Here is a 16,021-nt window from a genome sequence, read left to right as displayed (position 1 = left end):
ACATGGACTGGGGAAGGGGGTGAGAAATAAACCCCAAGCACTATCAAAAAGAGGGGAACCCCCACCCCCTGCTGCAAAACAAACGAGGCAGAAGAGATGATTAAGCACTGCCTGCTACTAGAGGAACTTGCAAAATCACAGTTCACCGGAAGCCAGCCTGGAGCCAGAGGAACCTTTTGAGCCAGCAGCCAGAGCCAGCCTAGCTGTTTTCATTTCAGAGGAAGCGAAACAATGACTGGGGGGAACAAGCCTGTGTTTAGAACACTCTGCTGCCTTGTAGGACAACAGTGATGCTGCTCTTATGACCACCCAGCGGAAGGCTGATATCATGAAACAAGAGAAAAGGGAGGATGGTGGATGGTGAATGGGGAGGTCAGTTGGATTTGCCCTCTGGTAGAATTGATCTCCTGGATGTGCCACATACGTGATCTTTGGTTGGGGTGGGGGGAATCTCTCTAGAACTTATTTTCTCATTTGGGACATCCATAGCTTGGATCCACACCTAGCATAAACAAACAAAAGCATCTGAGCCACTCACATAACTAAGTTTAGAGTGGTCACATATTCAAGTCACCCACAGCATTCCAACCTGCAAAATTCTCCCAAGCAATTTTTTTTGGTCAATGCTAAACTTTTGTTGGTTCCAGTCCAGAGCCAGCAGCACAGTATCTTTATTTCTTAATGAAGGGAAGAGGGGAGATTTGAAGATAGCACTGCTGGAGGGAGATAGCTGCAATAAATATAAAAAGCAAGAGGCACACATAAAAGTGGTAGAGGTGAATGGTGAGAGAAGTTGGGTCATTTATCAATGACCTCTTGCACATTATCCAATAAAGCCACATTCCAAACAGGACTCACAAACCACGGGTGACAGAGTGGGAGGGAAAAGAAAATATGGTCAAGAGAGAGGGGCAGAACCCAAGGCCTTTGATGTAGAAAGGGTTGATACGGGCTCCTGTCCCAGGTGTTAACATGGAGACACACACAAAATGTGCAATACCTGCGTATTCACTATTAAGTGAATCAGATTTGTTGTGGGGTTTTTTGTTTTGTTTCTAGTTTGAAATAATTCAGAGATGATTTAAATATAAAATATTGTAATGAAAAGCTTCCTCAGAGTTGATTTAAATATAAATTTAATTCAGAGATGATTTAAATATAAAATATTGTGCTGAAAAGCTTCTGCCCCTTAGTAGGGGCAGAAGACCAGGCAGAGTATCACCCTTGCAGCTCTTCACTGGTTCTGTACTGGCAGCCTAATACAAAGCACACCTGACCTTAAAGCACAGCTAGGAAAGAGAAAGGGAAAAAACACAACTGGTGAAATCTTTGGATAGTCCTGTATCACTTCCCAAATGGATCAGTCCAGGAGTAATTTATTAGTGGGTGGGCAAAAAGCAGGTAAGAAAGTACAGTGGTACCTCAGGTTACAGACACTTCAGGTTACAGACTGCTAACCCAGAAATAGTGCTTCAGGTTAAGAACTTTGCTTCAGGATGAGAACAGAAATCGTGCTCCGGCGGCGCAGAGGCAGCAGGAGGCTCCATTAGCTAAAGTGGTGCTTCAGGTTAAGAACAGTTTCAGGTTAAGAACAGACCTCCAGAACGAATTAAGTACTTAACCCGAGGTACCACTGTAATTTATCAGCGGGTGGGTATGGAAATGAGTTGTGCCAGTACCATGGAAATGTCTATTGTTTTTTGGGTTTGTGGCACCATTAAATGTTTTACTAAATAGCGCCTTCTAGAACATTTTGTTGTGAAGTGGAGACACAAGTTGCCTGAAGAGCTTTAAATGGGCAGAGAAGAAAAAAGTGGCCATTGTGACTAAACCGGTTATCCAGTGGTATTTTGGACGACTTAAAACCTCTCTTACTAGTTTTAAAAAGGAGTTTTGCCTGACAGACACCAAAAAATGCCTCCATAGTGTTCCCCCACTGTTAAAAATAAAGGAGTGATTTATACAGAAGCCCTTTCTTTGCTTCATGTCTATTGTGAACGACCAGCCAGGAAAAATGCTGACATTCAGATTGGAAGATTAAGCACCTTCCCTTTCTCCCTCCCCTTCAGACAGCAAAACTACCCCCAAAGGATTTTTTTAAAAAAAGAAATCAGCAATGTTCAAAGACCTAAAATCATACTGAGAACTCAGCAGGTGAGTGCCCGTGTGCCAGAAATATAAGCTGCCCAAAGCCAGCTGGATTATGAACCACAGCAGTTCCATTTTAAGAAAACAGTGCAAGCAGTCCAACATACGGTCAGCTTTCATATGAATGAATATTTAAATCTGAACTGATCTTCTAAAAACCAGTGTGTATGTGCACTAGCTGCTAGCAGCACAAGACTGTAAAAGCAAGAGTGGCATCTCTTCCATGGTTGCAAGAGCGCCTACCACACTGAAGCAGCTTATTCCCTACTTACCGTATTTTGCGCCCCATAGGACGCTCCGGCCCATAGGACGCACCTAGTTTTTTTGGGGGGAAATAAAGAAAAAAATATTTATTTCCCCCCCCAGGTGCGGGGCTGGAAGAACCAGGTCGGGGAACAGTGGGAAGGCACGCTCTGCCTCCCTGCTGTCCCCCGAGCTTGTGGGGCTGGCGATGGGCAGAGCTGTGCTGATCCCGGGATGGCAGGCAGCTCTGCGCGGCCACCGGGAGCGGGGCGGAGCTTAGCGCCCCGCTCCGGATGGCAGCGCAGAGCTGCGCTGGTCCCAGGACTGCAGGCAGCTCTGCGTGGCCACCGGGAGCGGGGCGGAGCTTCTCCCCCGGCTCCCGGTGGCCGCGCAGAGCTGCGCTGATCCTGGGACTGCAGGCAGCTCTGTGCAACCCTCGGAGCCGGTCTCCCGAGGGTTGCGCAGAGCTTCCTGAAGCCTGCATTCGCCCCATAAGACGCAGGCACATTTCCCCTTCATTTTTGGAGGGGAAAAAGTGCGTCTTATGGGGCGAAAAATACGGTATGTTGCTACAAGGTAATGTTGATAACTTTTGGTGATCCTGAGCACCTAAAGCAGTGTGTGTGTGTGTGTGTGTGTGTGTGTGTGTGTGTCTGTGTGTGTGTGTGTGCATGTGTTCTAAGTACCAGAGATGGAAAGCACACAGCCTTCTGTGTACAAGGAGAAAAATAGAAGTAAATAAGCAAAATGTTCAGGATTAACAAGGCACTGCAGGATGCACAAATAAGACTTACTTAGTGATTCCTCCCCACAAGTATGTAAATATTATTTGTCCTGGTAGAGCCAGGGAGCACTCTGTATCAAAGGAGAAATAAAGCATCACAGAATGGCACAGGCTCATGGAACTGCATTACCTCATAAAGATTGCATATCACAGGCTGTCGGAGAATCAGAGGTGGAAGGGATCTCAAGAGGCATGTTGTCCAACCACCTGTCACTGCAGAAAAGCCACCGCTATAGCATCCCTAGATGGATGGCTGATGGAACGATCGGAAGACTACAATGTTGCATTCTTTCTTATGCTTCTGTTGATGCCAACAAAAATCACATTAGTCTTTTAAGGCCACGGCCCCGCAGACTCACTCTTGTTCTAGGAACACTATCTTTAGTTCAGTTCGGAATTTGGTTGTTATGAGAGCCATCTGCAAGTATTTGCAGGGAGGAGACACCATAATCTGGTCCCAAGAGATCTTTATTGGTTGATAATTGGCTGCATTCTCCCTCTCAGAGATACAAGCACACTCTTACTCCTTGCTTAGGGATTATTGTGGAGTGGCAAGGAATGGCTCTAGACAAATGCATGGTGCCTCCTTTCCTTTTATGGACATGATGCACAATGACACTGTGGCTCACAATTGGTTATTGATCCATACTGCAAACATTGTGCATGTAGTAACAGTGGCAATAGTAGCTTCACTTCTTAGAAGGGCTGCTCCTCATGGTTCTGTTTTGTTTTTAATCATCATGGGTCTAAAATGACCATTTCCTTCTATTGCCATGAGTTTGGTTGTTCTAGGTCACATAGCATGTCTTAATAATAATAATAATAATAATAATAATAATATATTTATATCCCGCCCTCCCTAGCCGAAGCCCAGCTCAGGGCGGCTAACAATTAATGTGTGGCAATTAGAATGTTGCTTTTTTGAGCTTTATAAAGTGTTACTCTGTTGTTCACAAGGCAATGGCGGATGCTTGTTTATCAATGGTCAGATTTGTGAATTGTTTTATAGGTCACATTTACATGTTGCATTCCTTTGGGGGTGCAGCTGACTTTTTTAAAACCTGGAGATTCCCAGCCAAATTGATTGCTCTGAACATAACACTTGTCTTTCTGTAAATTATAGTCCCATTTGGAAAAAAGGGGTTCGGTCAAGTTCAGCAGTCAGCCACTGTGTTTCATTGAGAGTAAAGGAATGAAATGATGATCTCCTTCGGAGTTTGGGCCAACAGCAGCTGCTGCCTTTCAGATCATCTCATCTGATTAATTCAAAGGAAGTCCACACATACTCCTGAAAATTTCAATTTACATTTTAAGCAGGGGGAATGATTTCAGGGCAAGGGAGCTTTTCTTGGAGTACATTCGGACACCCTCTACAACAAGTGTGCATTTATCAGGTGAAAAGGATTATTGAGTGTAAAGGTGCATAGCATTAGATAACATAGTCATGACTATAATGTTGCAGTCAAGCTGTTTTGCTTGTAGGGGACCACTTTTCAGAGTTTAAAGATTCAAAACCCTGAAGCACAGCCCTCTGTGGTACAAAGCAGTGCATTCACCCAGAAGAACTGGGAAGACTAATGACCCCCACCCCCCCAAAAAAGAGCCAGAGTGAAAAATAATATTTAGAAATAATTCACTGAACTGCAAACAATGCATGTGAATCTAAACATCAAGTTCTGCTGATTAAGAGGACACCGTTTAGGGGTTAGTCCTGGAGAGAAATGGCAGGTATTATCCTGCTATTCTCCTAGCACAAGAGAGGATACTGTGCTCATGAAATGATATTTTGGTGGTAGAGCATATGCGTCTGTTCAGTATACAAATAAGGAATAGAAACTGTCCATTTTTATTTTTATTTTGCTGGGTGGGTGTGTTGAGAAGATGAAGAAACTGCAATCCACCACTATGCCTCCGCCTCAAAATTGCCCAAGGTGAAAGCTTCTCTAGGTTCCAGTAAAGCAAGAAAGCATTTTGAAGAATGCAGAAGTACTGATACTAAATTGCACAAGGTTCCAGGTCAAAGATCAAAATAGATTCCCCCACTTTACCCCTGCAATTCAGAATCACCACAGAACATATTGTGGGGTTCAGAGAGTGGCAAATCCATTTAAAAGGTTTGTTTCTAAGATGGATTCCATGCCCCATGCCAAGCCAGAAATGCTCCTGTTCCAAGCAATGCTCCCACAGAGGCCTTGAAAGACCTTCTGTTAACACACACAAGCAAAACAAGACGTGCCAGAGAAGTAATTGTTAAATGGGAGTGCCTATAGAACCAGCGACTCTGCAATGATGGAGGTTAGGGATCCTAACCAAAGCAAGCTGTCAATATGAAGCACCAAACCAAAGCAGTTTTCTTTGGAACGAACAAATCTTTGCACGCTACATGCCCCTGCTCACAATACATCAAGTAATTGATCCTTCAGATTATCACAGGAGGACACCAAGATGGTTAATGGCTTTCTGATTACCTCAGGGTGACCCTACAGCCAGATCATAAGATAGTTTGAAATTGGTGCCATGTTACAGTATCCCAACAATGAACATGTTTACCTTGCAGTACATTACAGTACAGCAACCAGTAACCAAGAAGCCTCAACATTCAACTGAATATATAGAGGGAAACACTTAAATTAGGTGATAACTTAAGAGGTAACTATTTATTTAAAATGCATGCCCCCATTTTTCACCACATTCTGGAATACACACCATTACTTTCCAAGGGATGGCTATGCTCATATATACCACTGCATGTAAACAATCCAGGAGAGGTGACTGACTTTGCCAGTATATACATAAAGAGATATAGGCACACATGCATACCAAACAAGACAGATGAGTTCAAAGCAAGGGTGCACATTCTTAATAATAACTCATTATGGAGGTTTTAGAGAAGTGGTTTGGGAAGAGGTTATTAGATGAGAACAGGGAGTGGCATTTCCTCAGAGCATCCACAAAACAGAAGCTAAGCTGTGATTAGCATTGATTCAACAATAATTTCATCTTCCAAAAAAAAAAGAAAAAAGTAAAAAAGTGGAAGAAGTGTCATCTCTCAAACTTTTACTCCTGTGCCATGTTGATAAATTCATTGGAAGTAATGGGTTCCAGCACATTTTATCTGTGTAGTCCAAATAATGGAGTAAGATCTTTAAAAATGTTAGTAACAATTACAGCACCACATAATGAAGTCAACCGCTGACAGCTCTGAAATGAATCATACTTACACATGAATGAGCCAAAGAATGTGCAAAGAATGTTCAGAGCCTGGAAAGGAGTTCAGAACTATAGGTAATAATTTACCTGCTGCCAAGAAGGGCAGTGAAGAACTTCAAAGGCATTCTAGTCAATCTGTACCTTTGAGGGGTGGGGGAACCCACAGCACAGCCCTTCCGTGCCTTTCACCTCAGAATGCAGGGGAGAAGCCTATCACTGCATGCTCTGCAGTGTCTGGGAGTGTTCACTGATTGGCTCCTCCACAGCATTCTAAGGTCAAAGTCACAAAAGAGATGTAACAAACTCCCTTATTGCAAAAAAGAGGAAGCAATGCTTCCAAAATGCCAGTTGCTGGAGATCCCAGGAGGCAAAGAATGCTCTTGTGCTCAGATCCCACAAGCATCAAGTTGGCACCTGTGAGATCAGGATACTGGACTAGATGGGCCATTGGTCTGATCCAGTATGCTGTTCTAATTTTGGATAAGGGTTGTCTCTCTCTCCAATGCGTTGTCTGAAGGGAGTTTTGTAGCATGAGGAACATTCAAGCTGCAATCCTACGTACATTAGCCTAGGCATATGCTCACGGGTAGTGAGGGAAGAGCCTAGCGACGTCTCAGCTTGGATGACATGCTAAGTCAAACCTTGGCTTATCTCAGAGTGACACAGCAGTAGAACGGAGCCGGGAGAAGCAAAGGGTTACAAGCACTGCTCAGGGAGCACACATGTTCTCTCTAAGCCATAGTTTGGGCTCACCATGTTGTGTGCACCGACTTGGAGAAGTGGCACAAGGCTGTATGGTGACAGGTAGCGAGAATGCTTTGTTTGTTTTTAATGCAATCCATTCTAGAACAGAGGAAGGGAAAGAGGAATTGTGTACAGGAGTGAACCGCCATGTAAACGTTCGGAGACTTGCGCTTCAGCATGCATCCTTCAGCATGCAAAACATGTGTTCTACTACTGAGCTGTGTCCCACTCCTCTTAGGAGGAAACCTGGCCTGTAGAAGGGTATGTGTGGGTGTGTGGTGGGTGTTTTGGGGTGTAGGGATGAGGAAGAATATTTGATCAAGAGGGCAATTTCCCCTACTTGCTAGATGTTTCCTAGCAACTCATTGCAACTGACTTCTTTGGAACCACATTGCTGAGCAGAGGGTTGCACGGCCAGCATGAGTCAGTATAAGGGAATGGGGTTTAGGCAGCCAATGCTACAGTGAGGTTATGTTTTTGTTTACTCTTTGTCAAACATGCCAGAAATGTGTCAGATTAAGTAGGTCCTTGTGGCAAGATTAGTTCTTCCACTTCTCTTCCTCCAATTAGGAGAAATCTTCTCCACCACAGTTCTACTGTGAACTGGTAGTGCCCCCCTCCCAAAAGCAGGCCTTCTTCAATGGGTCCCAGGGTGGGAACCACGGCAGTGGAAAGCGGTCCTATTTACAAACACAATTCCAAATAAAACTTGGACAACAGTTCAGAGCTTCAGACACACTGCTATATGGGAACTTTCAGCCAGAAACCCTGACCTCTTCCCAATTTCAGTAATCCACCGACCACAGAGGTGAAGTGATGGGTATGCTTGCTGGCTGAAAGTGCATTTGAGCAAATATTTGGTATTCAGCTGCATATAGGAAAGGATAATTATCTAGTGGTTGTATGAAAGCAGTCACAATTTTACTGTCTCGAATAGAGTATAAGAAGATACTATACTGTTGCTCGGTAATCATGTAGCTTAAAAACCTGCTTTTATTTATACTGAGTTAGGTAGGTTTTTGTCACTCGGGTGGGGGAGACAGTAAAAGAGGTCAGGAAGAACTGGAGAAGACAACAGAGTGGAGAGATGGATATTGTTTGAATAAAAGTGGTAATGGGTACATTCAAAAAACCATCAGGTGAAAATGACAGTACCAGATTTTCATTCCAACAGGTTTTTGCTGGCTATGTTTACCTTTACCTATTATTTCTGCCATTGTTTTCGTATTGTGATTTTGTTGTAAGTTGCCCTGAGAAGTACAGGCTATCAATTGGTCTCAATTTATGGAATGTCTGTGAAAACCTACTATGTGATGGAAGAACAAAGCTAATGACAGAAACTAAATGGAAAAAAGCAAGATAAGAGCTCTTTGAAGAAGGCATTGTAGCATAAAAACCAATACAAAAGAGAGAGGTTAAGAGTGTGGATTAACAGCGGTATTGAAAGCTGCAGATAACTCAATGAGTCTTCAGTTTTAAGCAGGCTGCTTTTAGGAAAACTTCTGGTCGGTGTGCTGGCAGGGGTTTGGATGGGACAGAGATGTCTCTTCACCCTGTCCTGCCTAGTTTTGGATGCCCTAATGTGCCTCCCCAACAGGGGGTGGGCAGCAGCTATTGCTGATGGCATGCCCACAGGTGGTGGCAAGCAGAAATGGCTGAAATGGGGTGTTTTGAGACTGATCTGTCCCTGCTGGAAGTTGGACGAGAGAAGGGTGGTTCTTTATTTGCCCTGTCCCCACCCACCCCTTCTGCCCTTGCCAGCACAAGTGGCTGAACTGTGGCAGTGTCTATGCTGCTCTATTAAGCACTAAATGCCAAGAGTTTGGATTGCCACCAAAGTGCAGCTTTGGCTGAATGAATGGGATGAAAACCAAATTGAAGAGGGTTGAGGCGGGTGGGTGGGGGAGGGATATTGGAAAGTTAAAAAGTGCAGTGCATTTTCAGATATAGGTATTCCCCCCACCCCACCCCACCCCCCGCCCATAAAAAGAGTCAATGGCTTTGTGAAAGGAGGTGGCATTTCAGGGCCTTCAGATAGAATGTCTGAAGCAGATTAGAAAGTCAACATGGGCCACATAGGATTGCTACAAACATGAAGCTACATGAATAAAGCAAAAATTGGAAAGGCTGTGCTGAGTGGCACTATTATTTCTCTAGTCACTGTAGCTGGATGTTTCAGAAGCAGAGAATGCTAGCCATGGAACAAAGCACCTGTTATATGACACCATTTGTGTAAGAGCTTATCAGAATTGCTTTAAAGCTAACTAGGGCAAGTCAAAACACAGGAGATGCAAATACCTATCGCCTTGCCTGGAGCGACAGGGAGAACAGCCCACGAATTGAAGACAATAAGTATTTCATCCACATTAACCTTACATAGCTGTTCAGCAAGCCCCAGGGTTTCTGTGCCTTATTGTGAAGGCCAGAAGGCCTCAAGTGGGCAAAAGAATAGGAATGAAGTTCAAGACTGAGAGCTATGCCATGCAAGAAAGACTCTGCTTAATTCAGTCAAGCATTACCCTCTAAGAGTTTCAGGTCTCACATAATGCACGCAGGAATCCCTGGAATATTTGAAGCATCTCAGTGCCACCAGTGCTATGCTGGCATTTTCCTCTTGGAGAGTTTGCTGAAGCTTTACCACTAATGTCAGAAATCTCAATTTCTGCTCGCTTTCAAACGCAAGCCACTGCATTAAAAGGCCGAGATGTCCAGCAGTTACAGCAGAGGTCTGCAGTATGGAAATTAATGTCAAGGAACTACCACACACAGCCCTCTCTGTGGATCCGTTGAAAGCTCAGATGAGGTATGGAGGCCATAATCCCCACCTGCGAGATATTTGGACCACCTCACAATAGAGGTGGCTCTAATCCAAAGTGAAGCAGGCTGGCTCATGGGCTTTGGAGCTATGCGGGAGCCTTCAGAGCTCATTCACGTAATCAGGAAGAAAGTAACTTATTTCACAACATAAAAATATATTCATTAGTGGAAAATAGCACTGAATTTGCCAGAGATATATTCGTACTCGAAATCCAGGAAATGTAGCACTAGGGTAGGGTCAAAATAAATTTCATTCAGCTAGGAAATGACAACATTGCATCTGACAAAATGATTGGGTTGGGGGAGGGAGGAAGGAGAGATGGGGATTTGCAGTGTTCAGATCATTCGAGGAGGTATAGGGAATTCCCCAGCCATTAGATTCTAAAAATAATCACCTCAAATGTTTGAATTATGGCACAATCCTAATCAACATGTGCAGAGGGGGCAACCAAGATAGCAAAGGTCTGAAATCCAAGCCTTATGAGGAACACTTGAGGGAGCTGGGTATGTTTAGCCTGGAGAGGACTGAGAGGTGATATGATAGCTATCTTCTAATATTCAAAGGGCTGTCATGTGCGGGGGTCAGCAAACTTTTTCAGCAGGGGGCCGGTCCACTGTCCCTCAGACCTTGTGGGAGGCCGGACTATATTTGGGGGGGGGGATGAACAAATTCCTATGCCCCACAAATAACCCAGAGGTGTATTTTAAATAAAAGGACACATTCTACTCATGTTAAAATATGCTGATTCCTGGACCATCTGCAGGCCAGATTGAGAAGGCGATTGTGCCGCATGGGCCCCAGGGCCTTAGGTTGCCTACCCATGGTCATGTGGAAGATGGAGTAAGCTTGTTTTCTCCTGCTCCAGAGGGTAAGACCCAAACCAATGGATTCAAGTTAAAGAAAGGAGATTCCAATTAAACATTAGGAAGAACTTGCTGTTCGTAAGAGCTGTTCAACATCGCAATGTGGTGGACTCTCCTTCATTGGAGATTTTTAATCACAGGTTGGATGGCCATCTATCAGAGATTCTTCAGCTCGGATTCCTGCACTGCAGGGGGTTGGACTAGATGACCCTTTGGGGTACCTTCCGACACTAGAATTCTATGATCCTATATTTACTCAGAAGTCAGTCCTACTGAATTCACTGGGGCTTACTCCCAGGTTAGCACGGTTAGTATTGCAGCCTTAAAAAATGATGATTTTGCACTGAATGGAGGATAAGGGGAGAGACATTTTCAGCGTACTGAAGAAAATGGCTATTTGAAATGGAAAGCGGAGAATTGCTATAGTTAGGGTATATTGCAACACCAATAGAATAGAGAACTTCACAAAAACAAAAAAAACCCAGACCACATTTTCAGCAGGAAGTTACTTCAGTACATTGTTTGCTGCAGAAACAGGCAGTGTCAAGAGGCCACACTAGCAAAACACATCCTGCCACAGTCGAGTTATCAGGGGCGTAGGTGTTCTCATCAGTAGCCTCTGGAACACAGCGATAGCATTTCACAAGAGGCACAGATGCATCCCTGCTGTTTTAGCAAGGCGGGCAGCCCTGGTTTGGGACACGCTCAAAAATGCAGATAAACTTTCCTGCTCCAGCATTTGCAGTTGTACAACAACATTCTAGCAAGCTGACCTTCAGCCTGCATGTGTAAAAAGTTTCTTTGGGCTATTTTGCTTTGAGCATCCACCACTGTGGTAAAGGTCTGAGCATCATACAAGCTGGCCAAGCATTTCAAACGGCCCATCACACAATATACCTTTCCTTTGCCTGGTTCACTGCTAACAAAGCTCCACCTACATAACGCTGAGAGTCACGCTCAGCTTCTTGATGCCTCAGGGCATCTGTTTTTACTGTCTGAGGAAAGGAAGAACAAAATGTTGGCAGCAGCAAGGAGCGTCAATCCCTTCTGCTGGAGACCGATATACATATATACCAATGAGGGATGGGGCCACTGCCAAAAAATGGCACCTCCATGTCAGGTTCAACTCTTGTCTCTTGATGGGCAGTTCTTTGCACTCACGAGTGGCAGCTGTTTATGGGGAATTGTGGAAGCAGTGGGGGGTGATACAGAAAAGCAGAGCACAATGGAGTCCTGACACAGGGCACAGAGCAAGATGTTAAGGAGGAACAGGAAGGAACTTGGCCATGGACTGCCATTTTTAGTAGACAGAGATGGAAAGGACGTGCAGAGCATCTTGCAGACTCTCTAAATTACAAGGGATTACCTTCTCATACCTTCTCATACAAGGGATTACCTTCTCATACCTAGCAAGCTCAGATGTACAGAACTGCAAGATCCAGAGTCCTCTGCAGAGCTTCTAATGGCTTTGAATGGATTTTGGACTGGATCAACATAAACGCTAAGCAGACTTTGTTTCAGTAGTTAAGAGTCTTATGCTTTCCACTAAGTGCTGCACCTGCCAGTTACATGCCTTGTGCAAAATCTCTCCCAGTGTATCTGCTTCAACCAGTAAGACCAATAGTTCCTTTGATCCCCGTGCATATATGCAAGTTAACCAAAAGGTCTGCTTTATTCTGTCTTTAAAAAAGCTTCAATGGTGTAGAAATAAAATTATTTTAAATGTTTTTTTTCTTTTCTTTTTAAGGGCATTGTGCTGACACGGTAACATCTGTTGCAGAAAACCAATCAAATTAGTATTGTTTTGCTGAGAGAGACACCCATTAAAATGAATCTACACTGCAAAGGTGCTCAGCAGTGAACCACCACACCACTGACTCCCCCTTACTTCCCTTCCCTTTTTTTAAACAACAACAAGCATTTCTTTTGTCCCAGTTTCCACAATTTGAGATGGGAGATGTGTTTTCTTATCAAGTTCCCCCTCAACATATGCATGGGTTGGGGAAGATGATGAAAGACAAAGTGAGAGACACTTGTTCTAATCTAGGCAAGTTACACATTTTAAAGGCAGCTGATAAGCCTCATTTAAAAAGACAGGGCAATATATTTTTCCCATAAACTCATTGCATGCAACCCAAATTCCTCAACGTAAAACATTCAGAGTGCTTATTCGTCAGGTAGTTTTGCACCCAACAATTATTTTCTGTGCGTTGCTGGCAGACACAGGACATGATGACGAGGACATGATGAGGAATGCCTTGGGGACAGCCAAACTTACCCTAGTTAAATTTGTAATTAAACTGGGAAAACCGCAGTAATTACTGAGCCATTTGCTGGATGTCATAACATTATTCCAGATTTACTGGGATAATTGTTGTTCCAAGACACTGGCTGAGAGCTGCCTATGGCTTGGTACAATGGGTTGTCAGGGGGAACAAGAGCTTAGAGGCATCTGAGCCTCCTGCACCCTGCCTGGAAAGGATTGGACCCTCCTTGCTGCTCCTAGTGAATCATCTGGAGGCAGTGCAAGACGGTCCAACAGGATAAGGAGCAAGGGTGGCAACCTTTGACCCTGAATATGTTGTTGGCACTCCCATCAGCCCTAGGCAGAACAGTCACTAGGTCAGAGTTGGTGAGAGTTGCAGCAGCCCAGCAATGCCTGGAGGACCATCCATTTCCCTCGGGGTTCCCAAGCCCACTTTACCCCCCCCCCCAGCATGGATCAGTCCATCTCAACCATAGTGTGCGGCATCCTATCCCTATTGAGGAACTGATTTACACAATACACCTGCCCCTTCCCCTCCTGACTTCAGATACATTTGTATAGTTCTTTTGCTCCATGGGGAATGGAGAAAGATGCTAGAGCTAGAATGCCCACTTGAAAGAAGGGGGACACTAATGGCAGCTCCTTTGTCTTCTTGTCCACTGTTCTCTGGAGAGCAGGAAAGTTACCCACCTGCACACAGCCTGTGTTGTTGTTGTTATTATTATTAATTTCACAGCAGCTGCATCAACAAGTGACCTCAAGAGAGAGTGAGGGTTGCTAAAGACCACTTTCTGAACTGCTGAGTGACCTTGGTCCAGTCCCTGCCTTCCACTTGGTGTTTTAAAATGAACCAGGAAGTCCCTCTTCTGGCTGAGAGGAAGTCTCATGGAGAGGTATATAAACTGTATCCATAGTAAACATATGTGATGATAGGCACTTCTTAAAATACATTCCATTCCCCCTCCCCCAAGCTTTTCATTTTCATTTCATAACACAAGCAAGGGAGAGTATCCTTAACATGCCAACAAGATGTGAATAAATCACCCAGGACGGATGACCAAGAAGCCTCAAATTGTTTGACACAATCATGATTCACCTATGACACCACCGCCAATTATGCCGTCTTGGGTTACCAAAGTTATACAGTACACCTCAAATTTATTGAAAAACAAGTGTTATATGATGACTGCTGTGTGTGCGAATTACAGGCCAATCCTAAGCCCCACTGAAGCCAGCAGGAGTCACTCCTATGACTGTATGCTATGCATGTTCATAATAACAACTCTGTAAAATAGGGAGGATTATCTCTAAATTTGGAGGTGAGGCTGAGCAAAGGACAGTTTGCCCAATTCTTGGTTGAGGTGAGATCTGAAGCAAAGACTTTTCAATACAGGCTGGTTATTAATTCATAGAAAGCCAGTTCAGAGAAACTGAATGATACCTGAAGCTCTCTCGGCCACAGTTCAGTTTAGGGGACGGGTGCTGCTGCAGCTATCCACCACCCAGGCTGTATTAGTCCCACTATGAAATATATATGGTTTATATTACACAGCATTTAAACAAAATGGATGTTCTTATACAGCATGTTGCTTATATGCTATGTAGTTCAGTTTTCTTTGATTTAATCATCACTCTGTTGGGAGTCTTTTACGAACTCCTCACCCCGTCTCTAAATCAACTACTAAGAGAACTGCATGTACAAGAAGGCTGAGGTTCTTCTGGACAAGGATTCCAAGCTGATAATCTGACAACAAAGCTGCCACCCTCGCCATGGCATTCGGAGGGCAGGGAAGGCCCAATCTGCCCTGTTTGTTCAGGCTCAAAGGTCTCTGGGCTGTGGCTCAGCACCAGTGACATCACCGGGCATACGCTGGAGCCTACGGGCACCCAAGCTTGCCATGCCCTCTTCCCATTCAGTTATACAAGAAGTGAGGTAGGGAAGTCTTCCATCTTATGTTACTTACAGCACAGTCCCATGCATGCTTACTCACAGAAGTAAGTCCAACTGTGTTCAGTGAGACTTATTTCCAAGCAAGTGTGCATAGGACTACACCTTAAATTTGTTTATCTTTGCACAATTAAATTCCCTTCCAACCCAAAATTTTTACAAGAAGCTACTCGTACATCAAGGACTGCCCATGTCAGCAAGGGGGCATAATCTGGCCCTCCAAAATGCTTAAATTCCACTATTTCAATGGGTAAAACCAAACAGGCCTAAAGCCACACTTTCCTGAGAGGTAAGCCCCGCTGAAAGCAGTGGGGCAACTTCTGAGTAAGCTTGCAGTGGCAATTGTGCTGCATCTCTCGCCCACTGGAGCTCTGCTTGACTTTGGCTGGATTTAAAAATAAGCAAACAGGAAAGGGGGCATAAAGAAGGAGTGAAAGGAGGTGGAGGAAATGGAAAAGTCTGATCAAGTACAAAGAAAGGAGTGGAAGCTGAGCTCATTCCCTGGGTTTTTGTTTGAACAATGAAGCCCTTGCCCAAAGAAAAAATCATGTTTAAAAGACCATGAAGAGAAATCATGCTTAAATGACCATGAAGTAAGGAGAAAAAATTCATGTTGGGTATGAATGGCACAATGATGGGGTTGAGGAGTGGTGCACTCAATCAGAATTATTCCAGGGAGGCAACTATGTCTGTTGGCTTAGCTGCAATCTTATGCCAATTTATAAGAAGCAAGCCCCACTGAACCAAATGTACAAGATTGTGGTGTCTTAAAAGTTAAGCTTTTTTTGGGCCAGAGCCCACAACTACTGGGGAGATGGACAGTCTTGGCAGGAGACATGCACGGAACAAAGGGAAGGGGGTCAGGGAGGCTGTTGGGGGGTTAGTTGTGATAATTCATGCAGGGAAATAACCAGAGCATGGCCTTTAGACACACTTGAAAAGATCCATTTAAATGGATGTTAATTTCCAAATAAATGCTTTTTAACAGTGAGCTACA

General features: G+C 44.2%; 1 protein-coding gene across 1 annotated transcript in view; it reads right to left on the bottom strand.

Moving 5' to 3' along the window:
• The window catches only part of STK10 (serine/threonine kinase 10), a 66,510-nt gene that overhangs the window by 46,231 nt on the left and 4,258 nt on the right, over positions 1 to 16,021 (bottom strand). The window lies entirely within an intron of this gene.

This window comes from Podarcis vaucheri (genome assembly GCF_965113315.1).
Source record: "Podarcis vaucheri genome assembly, chromosome: 2".
Classification (NCBI taxonomy): domain Eukaryota; kingdom Metazoa; phylum Chordata; class Lepidosauria; order Squamata; family Lacertidae; genus Podarcis; species Podarcis vaucheri.
The sequence above is the reverse complement of the archived record's forward strand: the minus strand, read 5'-3'. Positions and strand labels throughout refer to the sequence as shown.